We start from the raw sequence: 25,357 nt of genomic DNA, 5'->3' as shown, positions 1-25,357 counted from the left end.
GACGGGAGTGACATGATATAGAAGTCTTAAACAATATGAAAGCAACGGAGGTAAAGATGTGCATGTCATAGCAAATAAAAGATAATAAGGGAGGGGATATGCATGTCATAGTAATTTAAACAAATAAGGGACATGATGCACATGTCATAGCAAATAAAAGGAAATAAGGGGAGGATATATGTATGTCATAGCAATTTAAACAAATAAGAGAAACGATATGCATGTCATTAAATAATCCACATAAGTCAACTTCGTTATGGTAAGAGCCTAAGTGTAATCCCCAGCAGAGTTGTCATGCTGTCGCGCCCCGTTTTTTCGCGAAAGCGGATTTCTACATGTGACAACTCTTTTAAATGGGTGTTAAAAGAGAAGATTCACCACCTAACGATTTTTAAGGTGTGTTAGGGTACATATTTGCAAATAACTCTGTTTGACTAGTCAACGCCACCAAAGATTAGGTAAGGGCTTAAATTACCTCAAAGAGAAGGTGTTAGGCACACTTTAAAGTCCACAACTGTGATTCCCGGTCAAATTTTACACTCTGTGGATTATATGATTAAACTAGGCGAGCTTAAAAGTAAAGAAAAATATAAAAGTTGAAAGTCCTATTATAAAGTAAACCAATGTAAGAAAAAATATCAATAAACTATATGAATAATTCATATAAGTTTTAAAGAACATAAAGACTACAACTGCATTGGTTTGTGACTAAGTGTGAACAACAAGCATAAAAGTAAGGGGGGTCCTAAGTTTTTTAGCCTAAAGGATCACCCCGTGCGATATAAATAATACTTCGCAACTCCCTTAGGGTAGGGATTGCTCATATTATTCAGCGGGCACAGACTATCATCTCCTGCTACCCAATTACTATGTTAAAGATGTTATTTAAAGGCGTTCTAATTCAATTCTAAGTCGTACCCTATGCGTGTGTTACCCGTCCCATGCCTAGGGTCCAGGAAGCTTTGGACCTACTATTTGGTAGTTCTAGACTCAACTCAGTTGCTCAAAATGATAAAACTAGGCAACAATCAAAACAGATAGAACTGCACATAATTGCAGTAAAAGGGGGCTCAAGTAACTTCCACGCATAAACAGGAAAAGCACGCAAACAGATTTCTTGTTAGGCAATATATGCATTATGACGTGTTGGAATCGTTGAGTCCTATAGGCATGATTTCTTTGTGATTCTAGATTCCAGTATTATATAGTTAATGAGTAATTTCTGACGTATAGGCAAATTAGAGTGTTGCAAGTCCTATAGACATGATATCTAATCGTTTGTAAATAGGCAGTGAAGTCGTCGATAAACATCCTATGGGCAGATTTTCTAACGATTGACAATTGGGCTTGATTTTTAAACGCGTTATCCCTATAGGCATGATTTCTAGGTGGGTGACAGTATCTTATAGGAAGGATTTCTATTAGTCGACAATTAGACTTGGTTTTGTAACACTTTATCTTTATAGGCATATCATCTAAATGAGGCAGTATAAAGGAAAATAATAGAAGCAGTTGATTAATTAGTTAACCCTATAGTCATAGTATCTAGATGAGTATACCAAAGGCATGTTTTATAGTGTCCTATAGGCATGTTGTCTATTAAGCAAAGCGTGTGATCACTATGTTGTCTGAAGCATTCAATAGCAGATACAGGAATAAGTGCAGTAATTACTTAAACTAACATGCTTTGAATAATGCATCCGTGTCACACAAATTAAGTGCAGTGTGCATGACCCCTATAAACATGATTTCTATCAGTGTACGACATATGAAACTAAATAACATATAGGCATATTGAACAAAATAGTAAATAGATCACGCAGACCCTATATGCATATTTTCTACCCATTCATGCAAGTATTAGAATACCCCAACCCCTATTCATTAATACCTCGGCTGTTGTTTACAAATTATTATAGGCCCAGTTAGAACAATGAAACAAATACAAACTTAATAAGGCTATTATAGGCCCAAATACAACATTTACAGGCCCAGCACAAGTACAAAGTAACCCAGCAGTTCCCTTCTGGGCATTCACCAGTCGTATTCTTGCATATCGAACAGTCCCGATATCCAGGCTTGCAAGCCCGTCTGATCAATGCTCAGATCCAATAATACACACAACCTTATAGGTCAGGCCCCAAACATGAAAACAATTGCCTTGCTTACCCATTAGCGAATAACAGGAACATGGGGATATAAGATGTGTCATTCAAACAGCTCAGGGTTCAGGCAACGACATATGGATTCCCATTATTACAATGATCAGCAGAAAGGTTTTCTAAGTGTCACCTTAGGGGTGACAGCATACATGTATAAAAACCTTACAATGAGCATATAGGTGAGGCAAACAAGTTCAAAGCATGGATTTCTCAGGATGCACTAGAGTAGTTATAGGAAACATGAATCCATAAATCAAGGAGCTGAACATGGAATAACAAATGATAATGACATGCTCGATAGACTCCCCTTTGGGGTAGATATGACTATAGTCTTCATAAGGATTCAAGGCAGGGCATAACTAAGAGTTGTAGACCAATTCAGGACAAGTAGAGGTGTTACTAAAGAAACCTAATACAGAAGCTCAGGGTCAATATTATCACAAACTCAACACCATAATTAGTCAGCAAATAAGTGTTTAATACAAATTGATCACATATAGCAAGTTAAATTTTTCACATCAAAGATTCCCTAGGCATTAAACTTAAGAAATCCTAGCATTTTCAGATATGAGTGTACAGAACAGGATGGTAGTAAAGTAAGCAACCATAATGTCACGACCCAAATCGATGGGCAGCGACGGGCACCCGGTACTTTACTCAACCGAGTACCAACATAACGTATCTTTCTTATTACATCATCATAGGTAAGTGGGCCATAAGGGGAGTCATGAGATAAACAGAGTAAACATGAGGGAATTACCTGACTTAGAACGACCTAACCTGATATAAAAACTTATACACGTGACATATGGGCCTATAAGGCCATCATGATCATTTGTGAACTCAAAACATAGGCCGACAAGGCCATACAAGTATCCGTATACATGACATCTGTCTACAAGCCTCTAAGAGTACATACTTATCATAAAGTTCGGGACAGAGTTCCGCCATACCAAACAATACACGTCTAAATCATACTGACCAAACAAGTAACTACGGAGCAAATGGAGCGCACCAACATCTTCTGCTGAGCTGATAGCCTACTTGGAGGACTCTCGACCTGTCTATCGGGATCTGCGGGCATGAAATTCAGCATCCCCAGGCAAAGGAATGCCAGTACAAATAATGTTTCGAGTATGTAAGGAATAAAAATCAGTAAATAATAGACATGAGAAATATGGAGTAAAAGACTCAACATGTAAATCTGAATAACTCTGTGAATCATTAATATTTACAATACCATGCATATGCGTAAATATATCATACAATGCATAGGTATATGCATTCATAACATCATCAAGCCTCTGAGGGCATCCCATCATATCATCTCGGCCACTGTGGGCAAATCATCAACGTATACCAGCTGATCAGGTGGTGGTGCGTATATAACGCCGTAACTTTTTCCCATATCCCATATACATATAATATACATATATACGCGTATATAACGCCATCTGGTCATGGATCAATGTACATGAGTGCAATGCATGAGAAGTACGTCAATAAAATTTCTCGGAATGTCATAAGACCATTATGCCTTTGATTAATATCATAAAGTAAACTTTATCCACTTACATATTTTATGAGACTCATGAACAGACGATGGAATAATAAGATATATGGGAATCAAGAACATAGGCATCTCTAGTATTTCTATGAATAGAGTCATTTATGAAAATTGTGCATTTTGCTCGTTTCGTTTTTATCGTATGGATCACGCCAAAAAGAAAGAAGGGATAGCCTTAACATACCTGAGTTGATTCTCTTGACGATCCCTCTAACACATGTCTTTTGTGAAAACACATAACGGCTGATCGAAATAGGAAAAAATCCGTATGATATTCTTTGAGAAATATTGCACTGTATTCCCTTAGAATCGTAAAATCCCGTTGCTATAACATTGCGTAGTATAATTTCGTATGAAGATTTTTTGGCTGGAGATCCGTTACATTTGTAGATGAGATTAAGCATCTCAAAATTGTGCTTAGAGAGGCTTTTATATTAGTGGGTGTGGGCCCCACTTTTGGGGACTAGTCTTGCCTAAAGACCCCTTAATGTGCGACCTATCCTAATGACTTAAGAGTCACTTAGTTAATCTTGTGTTACTGCCACGTTGGTTTTAAGAATTTATCCAAAAGACAATCTAAAATGTCTTAAATAAATTACCAATTTCCTAATTAACTTGGAAATTTTCCACTAATCTAACAATTAATCAATTACTCATATAATTAAGAATCATCTCAAATTACTTAAAATACTACTCACTTTTAACACACTTTGTATACCTTACTATCATAGTCATGTGGTACCTTGTATGGTACTAGTCCATATAGATCAGGTATTATAGTTCGGACCGTATTTTATCTCAAATTGTCAAACTTCGATGAAACTCATTTTTTTTATTCACTTACCCTCTTACCTTCACGGATTTACTTATCACTTGTTTGAAATAGCACAATACTTATAATCCCAAAATAATCTCATTCCCGAACTTACGTCGATTAACTTACGATGAAATTTTAACGTACAAAAATACGGGATGTAACATCTCATTTTCGAGCTTTGATCAATTTATTTATGGCGTACTTTCACGTATAAAAATATGGGGTGTAACACATAATGAGTACATGGGGTTCACAAGTAGCATACTTTGTCTGAAGGGTTTAGAATAGAGACATGATCAAGTAGCAAATTATGCCTAAATGACTTAGAATAGAGACATGATCAAGTAGAATAGAGAAGTACAGTCAAACGAATTCCGGGCATGAGTAAGTACCCCAAAGTTTAAACACAACAGCTCAGAACAATACATGAATATGAGTAAGCAACATACATAGGAAACTCATGTGTGCATAAACACAGTGAACTAAGTAGGTTCAAGATGGTCGAAATATATATATAGTGGGCAGATATCCAAGTGCATGATTTAAGCAATTTTAGATGCTAAAGAACACATGACTATAGGCTAGCTTTGAAATAGATAGGATTGCAAATAAATGCACCAACAAGTTGTAATCACGTAGGTTCAGAAAATTCGAACAAGCATAGTATTCAGATTATGACCATAACTAAGAATAGAACTGCAACATTCACGGTACTTACCTATTATAAAAATTAACGGACAAGTAAGTAAGCAGAACAATTTCTAGCAGTACTTTAATCTGCAATAGCAAAAGAGCAGTAACACCCAAAAATCCCAGCGCATCAGAGTTCCCAAGGGTTTCAAGTGAACCCCGGGCAGTGCTCTCACTGAAAAAGAGCAATAATCAAATTTTCAGTGGCCTTGGCTTTCAGTCGGCCAAGGTCTCAAAATTTCAAAATAGTATATAGAGTGAGAGAATAAGAGAGTAACAATAGTTAATTTTTAGTGTCTAAGGTCCGTACAAGGGGGAAATTGGAGAGGGGTTTATATAGTGTTCAAATTAAGACGGACAAACAAGAAAAATAATCAATTAAACCTAAATCAGGAAAGAAAATATCGCATGCAATCTGTAATAGAACCAGTAAAAGAAAAAATCGAAATCCAAACCCTAGTTGGAATCGAACTTAGGGCAAATCATTCACAAGCCCCAATCATGGCGGAATCAATAAGGATATACCAAATACAGGAGAGACTTTCTCTTCTCCAGTGCATAGAACTACAATAGCACCCCGAACTATAGAATCAAAGCCGTATTTGTGAGAATCTAGCTTGCCATAAGTGAAATAGTAATGAAAGTTACCATAAAATGAGTAATAGTAGCAAAAAAAGGTAAGTAAACCCGCGTATGGACGCGTATAAGGAAAGAATAAGAAGGGATCTTTATGGTCGGCTAGGGTTTAGTGTGAGAGTAGAGTTGAGAGAATGCAAGGGCGGCTGGGTAAGGGAAATGGGTAAGGGTGTCAGGGTAAAGGGGTATAAGGAAAGGGTAGGGATTATTATGGGTCGTTGATCATCTGAGATCAACGACCGTGATTAAAGGGAAGTGAGGTGGGTCGAGTAAATGGATCCCGACCGAGTTGAAATAAAAAGGGTTATTTGGTTTGGGCCAGGGCAGCTTGGGGTATTGGGTCAGGTATTTGGGCCTTGATTTTGGTCCGAAAGTAACCTAAAATTGGGCTACAAAGTAAAATACACGAAAACTTTTAATAAAATAATTTGTAAAACTATTTAATAGATAATAAAATATCACTTGTGCAAAAAAGTGATTAAAAATAATAACTTAACATTAAAAAAAATTAAAAATGTTATTTGGCAAAACATAATGTGAAAAAAATGTAATTATGCGTAGCACATAGGCTATTATTGTAAAATTGTGTAAATAGCCTAAACATACTAATATAATTATGTAAAATGAGTTAAGATATTATGAAACCTATATGTGGAAAAATAATAAATTAAGATGATTAAGTCATCTAAAAATAAATTAAAGGGATAATTAATAAATAATCGATTAATTTAAATGCAAAGAAATCAATTCTAAAGCTCTAACAATTATGAAAAATTATAAAAACTACTTGTATAACTCTTGTAAATTAAGTAATGATGAAAAATAATATTTTGAAAGTTTATATACTATTTGAAAATATAAGAGCGAAATTGGGTATCAACTAGGACGTTGTCACCTGCATTGTTAGTAACATTATGAGTTATACCTAGTGTTGGAGGGTCGGGTTGGTCTCTCTGTTCGCCTGCTCGTGTACTGCGTAGGTTATTGTAGTATTTTTAATTGGGCATGGAGTGGGCTTGTTGAGCACGCTTACTAGCGTATCGGTTAGCCATGCTTCGAGGAGTTTTTTCACGGCCGGTGGTGTCCCTTCTTCTATGAACGTCCCCATTTTCCATTTGGTTTTGTTATGCTACAATGAGGGGAGACCTCTCGCGCCTAGGGAGGCAGTGGGCATCATGTTCTCGCCTAATATTTCACGGCTCTCGTTGATAGCGTTCATGACGTTGCAAGGGAAATCACTTGTTACTTTCGTCCTCTCTCCCTTGTTACCTGTCATGTAGTTTTTGTACGTGCAAAGAAAGAGAAAGATCTTGGGGTTTGTAAGGTTAGTGACTCACGTTAGTTGTAGATATAAAGAAAACTAAAAATTTAATTAAGAAGTCCCCACAAACGGCGCCAAACTGTTTGACCAAAAATATAGATCTTGGTTCAACCAACTAGATTTAAATAAAGAAGAGTTAATCTTAGTTAAAAATAATATCCTAAAGATAAAGCTATCGATGTTGTGACAAATAACTAGTATATTTGTCCGGATGGCAATGAATATAAGCAATAATAACAGTATTCAATGATCCAAAAAGATAAAATATGGCATTAAATAGTAATAAATGGCAATAAATGACATTTAAGTAAATAAAACGTACGAGTCACCCGAAAAAGGATGAGATCAGTAGAGATTCTGTAACGACCCGATTGGGCATTTTGCTTTTTAGATCTTTGTTCCCCTAATTAAGACTCCACGTATGTGCTTTTACTATTTATGACTTGCAGGGATGGTTAGTTCGGGTTTGGAAAGGTTCGAGTTGAAATCGGAACATTTAGTTCCTTAATAGTGGCTTATAATGGTTAAGTTTGACTTGAGTCAATATTTTGAGTAAACGACCTTGGAACCGGGATTTGACAGTCCTAATAGGTCTGTATGATGATTTTGGACTTTGGCGTATGTTCGGATCGGGTTTCGGATGACTCAGGAGCGTTTCAACGCTTAATATTGAAAGTTGGCGCATTTAAGGTTTTCAAGTTCATTAAGTTTGGTTTGGAGTAGGTTTTGGTGTTACCGAGGTCTGTTTGGAATTCTGATCCTGGGAATAGTTTTGTATGGTGATTTATGACTTGTACGCAAAATTTAGAGTCATTCTGAGTAGTCTAAGTATATTGCGGCGCGTTCGGAGCTAGTTGAGAAGTTTGAAATTCATAAGTTGATTCAATTTGGTCTTGAGGTGAGATTCTTAGTTTCGATTTTTTTTACGTGGTTTGAGAGTTTAGCAGGTCCGTATTATGGTTATGGACTTGTTGGTGCATTTGGACGGGGCCCCAGGCGGCACGGGTGAGTTTCGACTGCCCGAAGCTAAGTCCCAAATATCTAGTGTGCTGGTTCTGGTTTCCTTCTTCACGATCACGACGGCTGTGTTGAATACGTGGAGAAGGAAAATGTGAGGGGCTAAGATTTGTTCTAGGCATTGGCGACCCCTTGCCTGCGTTCGCGAAGGTATGGGACCTGTGGCCTTTGCGTTCGCGTGAAGGGACCTGCGTTCGCATAGGCAGAAAGGCCCGGGGGTGTGAGCTCGTTCCTCTTCGCGTTCGCGAGTTGGACCCCGCGTTCGCGAAGCTCAGGCTTGTCAGCCTTCGGGTTCATGTATGGGTCCTCGCGTTCATGATGACCTTTTTCTAGGGCCCTGGGCAGCTTGCCTTTGTGATCGCGATGACTTTTCTACGATCGCAAAAAAAGAAATTCCTGGGCAGTGTGTTTTAAAAAATGGGGCTTAGGCTCATTTTTTTCATTTCTCTCACTTGTTGGTCGGATTTAAAGCTCTTTGAAGAGGTTTTTTCACCTAACACTTTGAGGTAAGTCATTTCTAAATCATATGAGATAAATACATAGATTATGGGTAGATTTTAAGGAGTAAAATATGGAAAATTTTGGGAGTTCATTTAAAAATCCAAGTTTTGATAAAAATGGGATTTAACCACGAAAATAATTATGGAATTGGGTAGAAATTATATATTTGAGTTCGTGAGGTTATGGGTAACATTTATCTTCGAAAACTTTTAAAATCCGGCCACGTAGGCCCGGGGTAAATTTTAAGAATCTTCCAATTTAGGTTTGGTAATTACTCTAAAAGCTAAATTATGAACTTGTGAGTGTATATTGATTAATTTATATAATGTTTGGCTAGCTTCAGATTGTTCGGCACAAAGTTGAGGCTTTAGAATAAATTTGTGGGCCAGAAAGTGAACTTTGGGACGAGGTAAGTTTCTTGCCTAACCTTGTAAGAGGGAATTTATTCCATAGGTGTTCTAAATTACTATTTGCACTAATTTTGGGGCTACGTACGCACGAGGTAACGAGAGTCCGTGCGTAGCTACAAATCACGCTTAAGTCCGGGTAGTTTTATGACCCAATCATGAAATAATTATATTGTTTGCACTCTACTTATTAATTTAAGTGCTTAAATAATATTAAAACTTGATAAAGGATTTGTAAAGACCGAATTTTATTTACTTGGAGTTTTGGCGGGTTACTTGACCGTCAATAGAAATTGTGTTTCCTTGTGTATTAGTCTTATGATAGCTTTTAAATAGGATATTTCATAGAATATTCTCTCTTCTTGTGGAGCGGGCCGAACGCCTCAGTAGTATAATAGATGCATTTATGGTTCGTGTCGTTTGACCCTCGGCAATGTACACATTATTCTCGATCAGATCGTACGACCTCGGCGAATAAATCATGCGTGATAATGCTCGGAGCCCGATTACACTTGATATTATATTTATGACTCGAGAGGTTATAATTTATTTATTGGCCCAAAATTGTTGAAGTTAGTACGTGTCAGTTGGAGATTTTTAAATTGTCTATCAATTAAAGAGTCATTTATTCACTGCTTGCTATTATGTTATTATTATTGTTCACGTATTCCATGCCTATTTAGAATTTATGTATTTTATTTGTTGGCCATAGTAAGTGTCGATGTCGACCCCTCGTCACTACTTCTTCGAGGTTAGACTGGATACTTACTGGGTACATGTTGTTTATATACTCATGCTATATTTCTGCACTAATCGTGCAGGATATGAGGTAAGTGCATCTGTCATTCATTCAGGCGCGCACTCTCGTTACCCTGAGTCATAGTAGTGAGCTACTCTCTAAGTCCGTTCTGCAGCACCTGCAGTCTCTCTTTTGTATTTACTTTCTGTCTATCTTACTTCAGACAGTATCATAGGTGTTTTGTATATTCTACTAATCACTCATACACTTGTAATACCGGGTCTTGGGAATATGCTAATAGTACAGGTGGAGAGAATATTCACTCGAATATTCTCTTTCATGTCCTATCTTAAAACTAACCGTTATAACTCTGTCTGAGATGCTCGACCTCGACCTTGAACTATGATGACTTCACGACCTTAACCTTTGCTGACTCTTTGACCGCACCCTCCATCGCTTCGAAGCTACTTCGACCTGAGGCAGATCTTTGTGGAGACCTTACTGATAGCACGTGGTAGCCGACAAAGGCTATCATGGTGCTGATGTGGCTCGCCTATATCAACGATATGTTTTGGCTCATACAGAAGGCTCACCAATGGTTTGGTTATAATAATACTTTGAACAGTCTACTTGAATCGGATTCAATTTTAACCGAGAAGAAAAAGGAGCAGAAAAGGATCACTATATTTGTTGTTGTCTTACAACCAACAAGCTTTTCCTTCACCTTGCAAAATATTTAGGAAAGAATTTTAAGTACATTTTTTCATCCCAAACTTATTTTTCCTGCTTAATTTGCCTCCAAATTAAGTAGGTGCTTTCAAAGTGGAGGACAGATTGATATAATCACAATTTCTAAAAAACGAAAGGAACCCATTTTCGACATGCTAGGACCAAATTTGCCCCCCTATCACTAACCTTAAATTTTTTATCAACTGAAAAGCTAATAAGAGTATGGCTTTCTTCGGGTAACGCATTGTTTTGGATGGTTGTTATCTGTTATATTTTTAATGATTGTATCGTGTTGTTCTTTTAAATAAAATATTTATTTTAATTGTTACTTAAATTTTATTGTATCGTATCGTTAAATTCGTCGCTATGTAACGACGAAAAGTGTCACTTTATGGAATGACCGATTTGGTGTGGTTGCGTCATTACCTTATTTTTTCCTATCATCTTGCCTTTTTTTATTATTAAATAATCTTATTTTATTGTTTACCTTATAATTTTATATAATAATATTACCTCATACTTTACTTTTTTTTTTATATAATATTGTAAGTTTATTGTTCATATTGTTACATGACATAATAAAACGACGGCAAAGAATATAATCTATCCAAATATTGTATATATCAAAATGATATAATACAATACAATATAATACTATACGATACATTATTATAAAATGATACATAATAACCATACAAAAAAGCAGTAAGTGTTTATGTTCAAACAACCGGAGGGAAACACTTCAGCAGATGAATTGAGCAGAGTAATTGGAAGTCTTATAACACCAAAGGCCAAATGAAAAGGGCAGCATAAAGGAGCGTCGAGGGCTTGTTAAGAGATGTGACAAATTAGGCCGAAGAGGGGTGGAATTGCCTGAACAAGAGCGGGTAGATCAGATTGAATGAGGGATGAAAGGATGTTCTGGTATTCAAATTATTGGTATGTAGGACTATACAAAGATGAAAGCATAGTGGCTTAATTTTGGCATGAATGAAATTTTTTCCCCTTGACTTGAACTTTTACTGTAGTTAAAAGGCAAGATGTAACTCACAATATAATCAAAATCCACAAAGGATTATGACTTTTTGGACTTTTAGGAAAATATTGTGGTAAACATATCTCTAAGGTGCAAAATATATTTTTTTTAGAAAAAACAATTGACTTACTCGACAAGTCTTGTATCTACTGTGTATCTGTAGCATTTTAATATGAAAGCCTTAAATCAGCCAAATCAAAGTACTTATCTGGACCATTTTAATATGATCCAGTGTTGTTTTTTTATTTATTTATTCTTTCTCTTTTGGCCTCATCATGTATCAAATTTTCCCTGTGAATATGGAAGTAAAAAAAAGTACGGACATTTTTAATACAAAAGTATTTTCAGTTCAAAAAACCAGATTCTCGCTTCCTGGTAGAGAAAATAATTTTAAAAAATGCTCTTTTTTTGGTGCAAAAAGTGCTTTTAACTGAAGAATAATTTCATAGATTGCGTTGGAAATATCACAAGAATTGTCATTGTCCAAATCTCATTCTTGGTAACTTCTTGTGTTTTTTCTCATTTGGATTTTTGCTAGAGAGCACATTGTTCCGTCTGGATGATTTTAAATGAAAGAAATTAAGGTTTCTAGCATATTACAGAAAGGTAAGAGTCCCCACAAATGCCCACTGAACAATTCATACGATTAAATTAAAAAATAAACTAATTTTATTTTGCTGTTCTTAAAATGGGTAAATAATATAATTAATAAGTTGCCTTGAAATTAGTAATAAAGGAAACAAATAGCAACATCGTAGCAATTGACCAAAAAAGTGAAGAAAAGAAATATCTCGTTGCTAAAGACAATACAACAAGCACCACACACATCAATCAAATACTACTAGCTAGTACACATGGTAGATTCAATTAGAGTCCGGAACCAAAGTGTTTCTTTTTTGGATTAAAAGTACAAAAATAGGTGAAAAATATAACGGAGGTCCAATTTATATATAACACATTTTTTTAATACGTTATATCTTAATGGCACGTTTGTCCATTAAGGTATGGTACATGGGTTACATGCGTTATATGGAAACTTTACTGACCCATCAATAATTCATCTGAAATTTACTGACCCACCAATAATTGAGGGTATAGCGCATGCATGATACCTGCTATATATAGCGCTTATTAAGCATGCGCTATACCCTCAATAATTGTACCCATGGACTAGTTTTTTACTTATTTAAGAAATTTCAGAATTTCGATAAAAATTCATTCAGGATCCTTCAGGTCTTCCAACATATTTGTTTGCTTAACTTATTTTGCATTTTATCATATTATTCGAAGAGCAAAAAATTAGGGCTGCATTATATTAGGGAGGTGAGGTTGTGATGGAGAATAACTCAGTACGCTATAGCCGTTCTCCACAGTGTCATATTAAGTTGCCACTTACAATAGAGTACGATAAATTGGTATCGTTGTTATGTTAAAAAATTAGTTTGAGGAAACGTTCGGTTAATATTAAAATAACCGAAAGATATCTGTATTCTATTACTCCACAAGGGGTTGCTTGTTATGCTGAGTTTAATATCGAAGACGATGAAACTCTAACAGATTTTTTAGGATTTTTTAGGACTCCAGATGAACACCGGAAACTTATTATGATAAAAATGTTGAAAATGTACGTCAAAGCTGAAGACAGTCGCAATATTGAGGTTCTGCAAAATAGGGATAACCCTCAATCATCGGGTATTTTTTTGGAGTAGTTTTGTCCAAACAAGTTCCGTTTGAAAGAGTTAGGCCAGATCTAAACTTTTCTCCATGGGCGAATGAGGAGCGAGGTCATAATTTCTCCCTAAGTTTACATAATCCACAAGCCGAGTGGTAAATTTCAATTTTCAATTGTATTAGGATGTTTTTGTTATGTATTGTATTTGTATTAACACTCATATATTCCAAAGGGGGTACCATCCATATATAAATTTTACAAGTAATGAACCAAAGGACAGTTGCAATATGCCAAGTTTTCGTGTGTTGGATCATGGTGGTCCATCCGGGAGTCATCAGCAACAGGATAATATGCATCATGGGATAACAACAGATTATGATTTGTAAGTTAAGTGATAAAGTTTATATGTAATGTTTGGATGAACTTGAGAAACTCATTATTTTATTGATTGCGCAGTGAAAGCGAGTAACTTGAAGGTCATGTTCTTACTCAATTGCCCGAAGACGATATATTTAATCGGGATCTGGCAGATGCGCAGAGTCAGAAAGATGATAGTGATTATGACAACATTGCTGATAAGTCTGGAGATGACACACCCTTCCCTGATGAGGGTGATGATGATAAGGACGAGAATGATGAACCTGATTTGACAAGGGAGCATGATGCCACCAATGAGCATGCTCCATATATGCAGACTCCACCCCCGTTAGACCGAGAGTGTACGAGTCCCATATGTCATTTCATTCAAGGGTGATTCCTTACCTTGATCAGTTGCCCAGTATGTCAGATATGGATGCTCTCATAAGGGATCTTGACGACATTCGGACAGTAATGTGGGATGAATCTAGACCAATGGTGATATCAAAGAATATGCTTTTTGCTAATAAAGCATGCCTAAGTAGGGCGATGTGAATGTACAGCATAAAAGTGTATCATGAGATCATGGTTCATTAGTCATCTCCGAAAGTATACAAGGTTATTTGTCGTAGATGGTTTCAAGGTTGTACATGGATGCTGCGTGTGAGAAAGGGCAGCCCGATTATGTGGATTGTCGAGAAATACATTGGCACCCACACTTTTGAAATGGACACATTCAGTGGGAATCATTCTAACTTGAATGTTGACTCGATTTCTCTTGTATTGATTCCACACATTGAATCGTCCATAAGGTACAAGATTAAAGAGTATATAATATCTGTTCACCAGGTATATGGATATACCATTCCCAAAAGAAAGGCATTTCTCGGGCGTAAACGTGTGTTTGAAATTGTTTATGGTAACTGGGATAAGTCATTCGCCACTCTACCCAGGTACATAGTTGCATTGCAATACTTTAACCCTGGAACTATTGTTGAATGGAAGCTTGAGCGGAGTCTGGGAATACAAGAATTCATATTCAGATATGTGTTCTGGGCATTTAAATCAGCCATTGATGGTTTTGTGTATTGTCGGCCGGTAATATCTATATACGACACTCATGTCTATGGAAAGTATGATATTAAGTTATTGATCGACATTGTAGTAGATGCTAATAGAAGCATATTTTCCCTCGCATTTGCAATTTGTACCAATGAAAGCCAAGAGACGTGGATATTATTTTTAAACCACTTGAAGGTGCATGCTGTCAGACAGCGTTCATGTATTTGTCTAATATCTAATCAGCATGGCGATACTTTAAGTTCTGTACAGAATTTGCGTGCATGGCAGGAACCGTATGCCTACCACCGTTACTGTGTTAGGCATTTGAAGGCTAACTTCCAGAGGGCTCATCCGAACAAGGACTTACATGATTTAATGTGGATGGATACAACAGATCACCAAGAGTGTAAATTCAGGATGCGAATGGAATTGATTAGGCAGGAAGACCCAGAAGCCTATCGTTGGTTGATGTGACATGAGCTTGACAAGTGGACTTTGCATAAGGATGGTGGTAGAAGATGGGAAATTTTAACTACAAATGTGTCAGAGTCTTTCAACGGGTTGTTGAAGTCTGCACGTGAATTGCCTGTCACTGCCATGGTGCGGATGTTATTTAAGCAGATGGCAAAGAGGTTTGTTGAAAGATCTAGAGATGCATCATCATTGATGGAAAGAGGTGTTGAATTTATGCCACGTCCAATGAAACGATTTGAGAAATATAGGAAGAGAGAACAGTGGCATACATTTGTGCAGTATTGCAGCGAGTGAAATATTTTTGAAGTTTGCACTGGTCTGCATCAAAACTGCAGGAATAATACACACACCGTCAATAAATCCAAAAGATTATGCTCGTGTGGAAAATGGTCAATCTATCACTTGCCATGTTCACATGCCATGAAGTGCTTTCAACATACAGGTTTCGTGGCAACGAGGTACGTTGATAAAGAATATAGTGTTGCTGCATACGTAAACACCTATAGTGGACAGTTACAGCCAGTGGGTGCTGAGCATATTGGCCGTCGGAACCATTTAAAATGGTGTGTAACAAGGATTATGTGCGTCAACGGCAAGTGCAAAAAATAACGCGGATACGGAACCAAATGGATGTTGGTGATACCGTTTATGTGTGTAAATGTGGCATATGTTCCCAAACAGGACATAATCGCAGTAAATGTCCTTCAGCTGGTTTGGGAAGCGGTGGTAATTCAGCTCCAGGTGGTAGTTCATCCAATGTGCCCAATTATCAAGGATAAATATAATATTTTATTGCAGTATTTTTGTTGTACTAAATGTGTGTAAAGGTTCAGTTTGCAAAAATTTTGAAATAAAATTATGCTTCCAATAGGGTTAAATCAAATTGATATTTAGCATTAAAGAATCAATACAATAATTTAAAATATTCCCCAAGAAATAAATAGCAATTTTCATTTGCCATTATCGCTAATGTCTGGCACTATTTCATTGTCACTGTCTTCATCTTCTTCGTCAACATCTTATACGCACCCTTCCGGACCAAGGGCATCGTAATCTAGGCCACAGTTGACACACATTTCTCGTATATCATCGCTATCATCAATAAGACCACTTGCTTGATTTCTATAATAATATGGGACTCCTGCGTCCAACGTCTGTGGTAGAAACTTAGGTAGTCCCTCCCATTCGACAATTGTTGGAAAAACAGGATAATCAATGTCTCTATGTAATTTTTTATTTTCTAATAAATCCCAATACTGATCCTCTATTCCTTGCAGGTATTTAAGATCATCCAGTGCATGATGAACGACTAGTGCCTTTTCCATTTCTAAAATCTCCTTCATCAAATGCCGAATCACTTGTAGTTCGTCTTTGTGTGTGTTTGTTTGGAATGTTGCAGACAGTGCTTGTGGTACAACTAGCCCATGCAGTGGCATAGTACTTCATAATCACACCGTTTTGAGTAAAGGGGAACCCATTGTAGTTTTTCGCCCCAAATTCACATACCTTCAGGCTTTGTAGAATGCGTTTCGCCCTCAATAATGTGCCCTGCAACTTTGAGATTAGTGTGTATATTGATAGACTTATTTTTCAAGGGACGTAGAATACCATACCACTTGTCATCAACCAAATCAGTATAACAACCTAGCATAGTTTTTTCAAGGTAGGAATCGATTGTGTTATGGCGTGTTCCATGTGGATCTGTTGAACTACCTTCACCATTTTGCCTCTTCTTAAACCACTTACTAAATATTAGTGGCATTTCTGAAATAGATGTTGTAATGGTTCTTGAAATGGTCTGTGAATACTGATCTCTTGGTTCAACTTAAGAACAACTAAACTACACAAACTTGTATATTAAACGTAGCGCGTCACCAATATGTGTTATGTGTATTGTCATGTCAACCTGAAAAAGCTGTCGACCAGAAAAAGTCGTCGACCTGAAAAAGTTGTCGATCTGAAAAGCTGCATCCACTTGTACCCTAAAGAATTATTATCACGTGAAACGTAGTGCATCACCCATATGCATTATGTGTATTGTCATGTCGACCTGAAAAAGTTATCGACCTGAAAAAGCTGTCGATCTGAAAAGCTGCACCCACTTATACCCTAAAGAATCATTATCATGCGAAACGTAGCGCATCACCAATATGCGTTATGTGTATTGTCTTGTCGACCTGAAAATGTTGCCGACCTGAAAAAGCCGTCGATCTGAAAAGCTGCACCCACGTGTACCCTAAAGAATTATTATCACGCGAAACGTAGCGCATCGCCAATATGCGTTATGTGTATTGTCATGTCGACCTAAAAAAGCTGTCAATCTGAAAAATTGCACCCACTTGTACCCTAAAGAATCATTAGCAAGTGATACGTAACGCATCACCAATATGCGTTATGTAACCTATAATCACTCTTAGCTGCCTATACAAACCTCGCACATTTTAGTTATTATTTGCGTTGTAACAAAACAAATAAAACAACTTTCCATTAAGTTTTTATTTTCGAGCATTACGACATGTCTGGACGCAATGACGTACCAAGGTGTTACTGTGGCAAACGTGCGATTTTGAATTCATGTTGGTCAAATTGCAATATGGGGCGTAGACATTGGATGTGTAAACAAGTTGTAAGTTATTATTAATGGAAAAAATATTTGTTAATAGTTTTTATATAACATGTTAATTAATAGCCTTTTGTTATCATCCTCATTGGTAGGACGACAATCAATGTGGTTTTAAAGAATGGTATGATGAACCCATTAACCAGGAATACTACAAATCATGTTTGCTAAACATTTGGAATCTGACCGGTGAGTACGAACTCCAGATCTAGAAACTGCAAGAACAACTTGCGACAGTGAAGGAGAAACTAAAAGCGGCAGAAGAAGAAACTAATCGGTTGGAAGAGAAATTTAAGTGGTTGAAGCATAGAATAATGGGCAATAGTGACTAAACAAACACATGGATGCGTTTAGTATAGTTTTTTATTTTTATGTTGTACGTGTCATGTATTATCTTTAATTGTTAACGAATTTAAATTTATGTTAAGCTGTCTTTTTTTTGTGTTCTAGTGTTATACTAATAAATAACCCGAAAAATAAAAACATATGCGCAAATTATGTAAAACATAAATAATTTTGCTATTATATATTTAATGCCATATGTACAACTAAGAATACATATCAATGAGTCCTACAGCATATATGCTTTAAAGCATTGGCTGGCCTGAGGCGCATCCCATCCCGCCCGACTACGCTATCAGAATCATCCTCATTATGTTGCCTCTTTATCGGAGAATGCGCCGCAGCATGATCGTTAATAAGGCTCAGAAGAAGCGCCCGTTAGGCCAATAGTAACCTACAGAATAAGATATTTAATGGTCATACCATGGTCTCAGCGGGCTCCTAAATAAGATCATCCGTCTCTGGAAAGTATGTATCGCACAATGTGGCCACCGCGACAGGCGATGACGAAAAAAATAAAAACACTTTAGATATTACTGACTAATCTATAAAGTAAAAACAAATTGAAATAATAGTAATACAAACAAATATGCGCCTGAGTAGTGACACAATACTTTGTCGGAACATCGATGTGCACTGGAGTAGATAAAGTATGTGAAAGATCCTCAGCATCGCTCAGTGATGAGCCATAACTCAGTTGTTGCCCACTATGCACCTTTTGAATCGGACGATCAGCAGCAACCGTGGATGGCTCTACACGACTATCCTGTTGCGTAATGGTCGTGCCCATGATCAACAATGGAGCTGACAGCGTCACCTGCGAAGTCCCTGGTGACAACTGAAGGCTGAATGACGGCATATCATGAGGAACATCGTGTAGCTCAGGGTGGTCACCCGGCTGATCATCTCTAATATCCTCTACGGGTTCCTCAACGCCCCCTTGTTGGGGACCCCATCCTCGCCGACCACCATGACCATATGGGCCACCCTTTCCTATCTGGCCACGCTTGCCATGTCTACCATGTTCAGGGGCCACTTGTGGCCTATGATGGTACTTCTCGGGCGGCACATATGCAACCTCGTATCCTAAGTGCGCATCCTCTCTAGCACGTCTCAATGTGGCAGCAGCAAGATCAGTAACCCGATGGCCAAGCCCGTACACAACTGCCAGCCCCTCACCTGTATGTTGTAGCATCTCCAATCCCAACTGGTAGAACTGGTGTAAGCCAATAGCCTGCATAGCTGATGAGCTAAAAACACAACACAAAATTATGCTCGCTAGTCGAATATAGTATAGAAAATATCGTATCCACAGGAATTAGAGTTAAACAGTGTTTTCATAGTTTACAAGTTTAATTGCTAGCCAAGATGATCAACAATTTTGAGTTATGTGATTTAAAACTAAAATTTACTAAAAGTCTAAACTATTGGCTAGTGACAATCGCAACAAGAGTAAGCAAGAAGATATCAAAGGGAGAAAATAGGGGTTGATTGGATAGGTGTAAGATACTTGTTTGGGAATTAACTCTAGTTACTTCACTTCTACGGTTCAGGCGAGTCTCTCTAATTCACTCTATTATGTTCAAACATTCAGTAGAAACTCCTCTCTCGATTAAGTATCAACCTTACGATATGAACTAAGTTAAGCTTAGTGAAGATATGCAAGAATTCGTAGTGGATTGATTCTTAGAAGAACCTCTTTCGATTATCCTCCTAACTAGGTCTAAACATTAATTCAACTAGCCTTTTTCGATTACTAACAAGAATCAATGAATTCAACCAATAAGATAATACAAAATATCACAAATTATGCCTCTTTCGATTACATAAACAAGTGAATATATATGCAATAATAAAAATATCTAAAATGCTTCAATACATAAAACTAGAATTAATATCCACAAATAATTCTCAAAACACCAAATTCATCAATCCCTAAGGAAGAATTACTCTGTGGATATGGAGAAATTCATCACAATTAAGTTTAAGTCAAAGAAAAACATAAAACATCCAAACCCTTGTCTTGAGTGAGGATGAATGCTGAAATCCTTGTGCTCTTGCTTCTCCCTCTTCTACTTAGCTTCCTTAGGTCTAAATTATGTCAAAAGTCCTCAAAATACCATTTTTCCATGTATATATACCAAGTAGGGTCGGGCCCAAACAAATACACCTTCTCCTACGCGAAATAGGACACTTTTCCGGGACAGGACGTGCATGGCCGCGTACCTGGAAGTGTGCTCGCGCACTTTTCACCTTGTTCTGCCTCATATGCATGCCCAATGCGCGCCAAGTGTGCGGCCGCGCACGTGGGTGGCGTTATGTTGGGAATTTTGGAAAACGTAAAAAGTGAAAGTTGTAGCCCTTTTAAATATCTTTCCAACAATATTTTGTGGAGCCCAAACGGAAATTTGAGCAAAAGGTTATGTGCATTTTACTAGATACTGCGCAATATGCCTGCTCAATTCTTTTTTTCGTTCCACTATCATCCATTGATCCCCGAACACGATCCCGACTTAATCCTTGGGCTTTTACTCAGATTTCAAAGCTCCCGACTAGCTTAATTTTATTTCATAACTTCTACATAGATGGGAATCACTCCTACAAGGCATAAAACACACAATTAGTGCAAAACACTAGCGATTAAAGCTCCAATTCAATTAAAGTGCAGTAAATTAGAGTGCAATAAGCGACTAAAATATGAGATTATAGCCTACCATCAACACCCCACACTTAAACCATTGCTCTTCCTCGAGCAATCAAACTACACTTGATATAGACACGAGCTTTTTCAACAACTCTCATAACTCATCATACCGGGAATATTTAAAATAGACTATGCACAATAGTGTAACATCTTCACCTCAAGAATTGACTCACAAACACCACGCATTATTCACAACTTACTCGCTTACTCTAACATAGAGGTCAACGACATTACCTTTCCTTCATGAATCAAGTGCCCTCACACAACAAAAGAGTGTAGTTTCACACACAATAAAAATTAAGAACAATTAGGAACTCAAGATAGAAAGAATTCACTCACTCTCAGAAACAACGCTCATATGCCACAAAAGATGAACCATAAGTTTGCCCGTAGTGTACTACTCTACTAATTGAGCTCATTCAGTCAAGGATCAAGTAGGACTTTAATTGGTTGTATTGTAGGCTGCGGGACGGGTAGGATACATTTAGATATAAGAGTGACTACACCTCCCTAAGCACTATAATACATACAATTTTATTCAAAACCCCATATTTATGTCAAACCAATACTCCACCTTCAAATCAATATACATTAACTCCCAACTTCTTTAAGCACAATTACATCAAGAGTTACCACTTATCAAAATCATTTTTCACAATCATATAACTACATAATTTTTTCTTTTTCTTTTTCAATTCAAGTGGCTCTTACTTTTTCAATTCAGTGCACCTTGTCCTTATTTCATTAGTTCTACTCAAAAGCCAACCCAATCACCCTACACTTCAACTTTTACAAAGTTCATACAATTTCAAGTGCTCAAGAGAGGTAAATAATTCAAATAAATGGTCAATTCAAACAAATGGGTAAGGCTTGTAATGTGGTTGCCAAGAAACAGGATTACAGGCTCAACGGGGTTAACTACGATACATAACAAGTTGGTGGGTAAACTATATAGTTGGCTCAACAAAGAAACTCCTATATCACTTCCAAGACTGAACAAAACTACTATTTCACTTTGCAAACACACGGGGCAAGTTCTAGACATCAAATTCAATGCACATAATATACCAAACCTCACACGCACATGGCACATAACTTACTCAAGATTGGATTCATCAAGACACTCTAGTCAAAGTAGTTAAGCAAAGTTAAGATTATACAATTTAAAATACTTACACAAGATTCAAAAATTGGGCCTAAGCATCACAACTAAAGCACTCACTATTCTCAAGGCATGATCAAGTCAAGAGATATTGCTTCCATTTCAAATCATAGCACAAGGTTTTCCTACTTCTAAAAACAAAAATCTAATTACACCCGGTTCAAATAAAATCCTTGAAAAAGAACCGCGGATAAAAAGAAAAATCAAGGGGTAATTAATACACTAACTACAAAAGAAAATCTTTTTGTCATTTTCTTTAGACCTAATTCCCTCAAGAAACCCGTCGAATGATATCCATCGTCGGGAAGAATAGAAAATTTTAAATTTTTTATGGTTTTTCAATCTTCTTCCTATCAAACTACTAAAAATAACAAACAAAAACTAAGACTAATATACATACATACATACAAATATCCACGCACCCGAACTAGTGCACACATCCACGCAGACAGCTTCTTCTCAGCCTTCTTGGGGTACACCCCACACTTATCTTTCTCAATCACTGGAGCCTTCTCTTTTGAAATCTTCAGCTTCCACTCAACACTTGCAACTAGCTTCTCCATTTTCACTCCAGGCTACATTCATCTCAAAAGTCACCGTCTCCTCACCCACTGTAAGCATGAGTTTTCTATCATGTATATCCAGTATAACTCTACCTGTTGCTAAAAAAGGTCTTCCTAGGATTATTGGGGCCTCCTTGTTCTCCTCCATATTCACCACTATGAAATCTACATAAAATACAAAATTATCCACCCGCACCAAAATATCATCTACTATCCCCTCAGGTGTTATAGTCATTTGGTCTGCCAGCTGCAAAGATATTGGCACCGACCTTATATCTCCAATCTCTTTTTCCAGTTTCCTGTAAATTGAAAAATGCATTAGATTAATTGAGGCACCCGAATCACATAAAGATTTATCAAAGTTAAGAGTGCCTAAAGAGTAAGGTATAGTAAAACTCTCTGGATCTTCACACTTTTGTGGGAGTTTGTTTTGCAATATTGCACTACAATGCTCTGTAAGTTTGACCACTGAGGTCTCTTCTATCTTCCTCTTCTTTGTAAGGATCTCTTTCAAGAACTTTGCGTAAGCTGGCATTTGTGAGAGAACTTCCACGAATGGAAAATTTACATTAACCTGTCTCAGCATATCTAGAAATCTCTCAAACTGCTTATCCAGCTTTTCTCTATAGAGCTTTTGGGGAAAAGGTAAAGCATGGATGTTCTTGCTCTCTTCATTGGATTCCTCCCTTCTTGAAGTTTCCTCCTTTTTCTTTTTCTCAACTCCCTTCTTGCCTTTCTTCTTCTTAGTCTTTTTATCATCATCTTCAATTTTCAGCTCCTTCCCACTTTCTTTTTCAGGCGCAGCTTCTTTGTAAATTAGAGTGGGATCTTTCAACACTTATCCGCTTCTCAAGGTCACAACATTTACTGTTTCTTTTGGATTCTTTTCAGTATCAGCTAGCAAAGTATCTGGGATTCCCTCAGATAATATAGTTGCAATTTGTCCCACTTGTCTCTCCAAACTTCGCAAACATGTCCTAAGTTCTTTAATAGCTGCACCATGAGCATCTAATCTCTCATCTGTCTTGACAATGAATGGCTTCATCAGATCTTCTAACCCAGACTGAATTGACTATTGAGGTTGAAACTACGGCCTCTGCTGATTCACAAAACCAGGAGCTCCTTAAAATCTGGAGTTATTTTGTTGCCATGCGTTGTTTGTACCCCCGGGTGAACTCCATGAAAAACCGGAGTGCTTCTGACCCATTGCATTAAAGTTGTAGTTACCAACAGTATTAACTTCCTCGATCGAGGCTTGACACTCTTGAGTAGGGTGTCCTCTTCCATATATGTCACATGTTGTAGGAGACTTACTGTGTATTGAAGCTAAAGTTAGCTTCCTTATTTCCTTTGCCATGGCATCAAGCTATACCTTCACAGATGTGTTAGCGTCAACTTGGTGAACACCAGTTGTTCTTCTTCTTTCAGCAACTTCAGAGGGCCACTGATTTGCATCCTCAAATAACTCATCTAGAATAGTGACTATCTCCTCTAGAGTCTTCTTCATCAATGGACCGCCCGCTGCGTTGCTCAATGTCCTGAGTGAAGTAGGTGTCAATCTATCCCAAATATCCTGGAGTTACATCCAGAGTTCTATTCCACTATGCTGACACTTACACACTATTTCTTTGAACCTCTCCAAAACGTCAAACACCGTTTCAGTCTCATTCTGACAGAAGTTGTGGATTTCCCTTTTAAACTTGCCCGTCTTAGCTGATGAGAAATATTTATCAAGAAATTTTTTGGTCATCTCATCCCATGTTCTAATCGATCCATTAGGCAAGCTTCGAAACCAGAGCTTTGCATCGTTATTGAGAATGAAGGGGAATGCCCTTAAGTAGACTGCATCTTGTGACACACCATTATATTATAAGGTGTTTATAATCTCCTCGAAATCCATCAGGTGATTGTTTGGATCTTCGTTCATCTTTTCTCTAAAGACACAACTGTTTTGGAGGGTTTGAAGTAACCCCTGCTTTAACTCAAAATTATTAGCTGCAACAGGAGGTGGTCTCACACTCGATAAGCCTTGGTTGTAGACCGGTCTAGCATAATCACCAAGTGGTCTCCCGGCACCGGGATCTATATTTTCGAATTGGTCTGCACCCATAGGTCGATTCAGAGCCATTCTTCGAGCCCTCTCCTCTTCATAGACAAGTTGTGCATTCCGAAGAGCTATCTCCTCCGCATCTCATGCAGCTTTTTCTCTTTGCCGGGCTGCCTCTCTTGCAGCCAAATCAACATTATCCTCATCTCCCGCCATAACTTCTTTGGTTGAGGATTGCCCAATCTTCTCTGTATTCGCGGGGAGATTTATTTCTTTCCTCAGCTGTCGCAGTTGCTTTTCAATTTCTGGCTCGTATGGTAGTAATTTCTTCCCAGAAGATCGGGTCAGGCACCAATCTAACATGTAGCCTGCGCACAGTCAAGGAGCACAAAACTTAAAAAGAGAAAAATAAAATAAAAACAAAAATTCCTGAATTAGCACTACAAACTATTTCCAACACTATTGATTGCCAATCCCCGGCAACGGCGCCAAATTTTGACGAGGTAAAAACACAACACAAAATTATGCTCGCTAGTCGAATATAGTATAGAAAATATCGTATCTACAGGGATTGGAGTTAAACAGTGTTTTCGTAGTTTATAAGTTTAATTGTTATCCAAGATGATCAACAATTTTGAGTTGTGTGATTTAAAATTAAAATTTACTAAAAGTCTAAACTATTGGCTAGTGACAATCGTAACAAGAGTAAGCAAGAAGATATCAAAGGGAGAA

Source organism: Nicotiana tabacum, chromosome 22 (genome assembly GCF_000715075.1).
Source record: "Nicotiana tabacum cultivar K326 chromosome 22, ASM71507v2, whole genome shotgun sequence".
NCBI classification, from domain to species: Eukaryota; Viridiplantae; Streptophyta; class Magnoliopsida; order Solanales; family Solanaceae; genus Nicotiana; species Nicotiana tabacum.
This window is presented reverse-complemented; position numbering follows the sequence as displayed.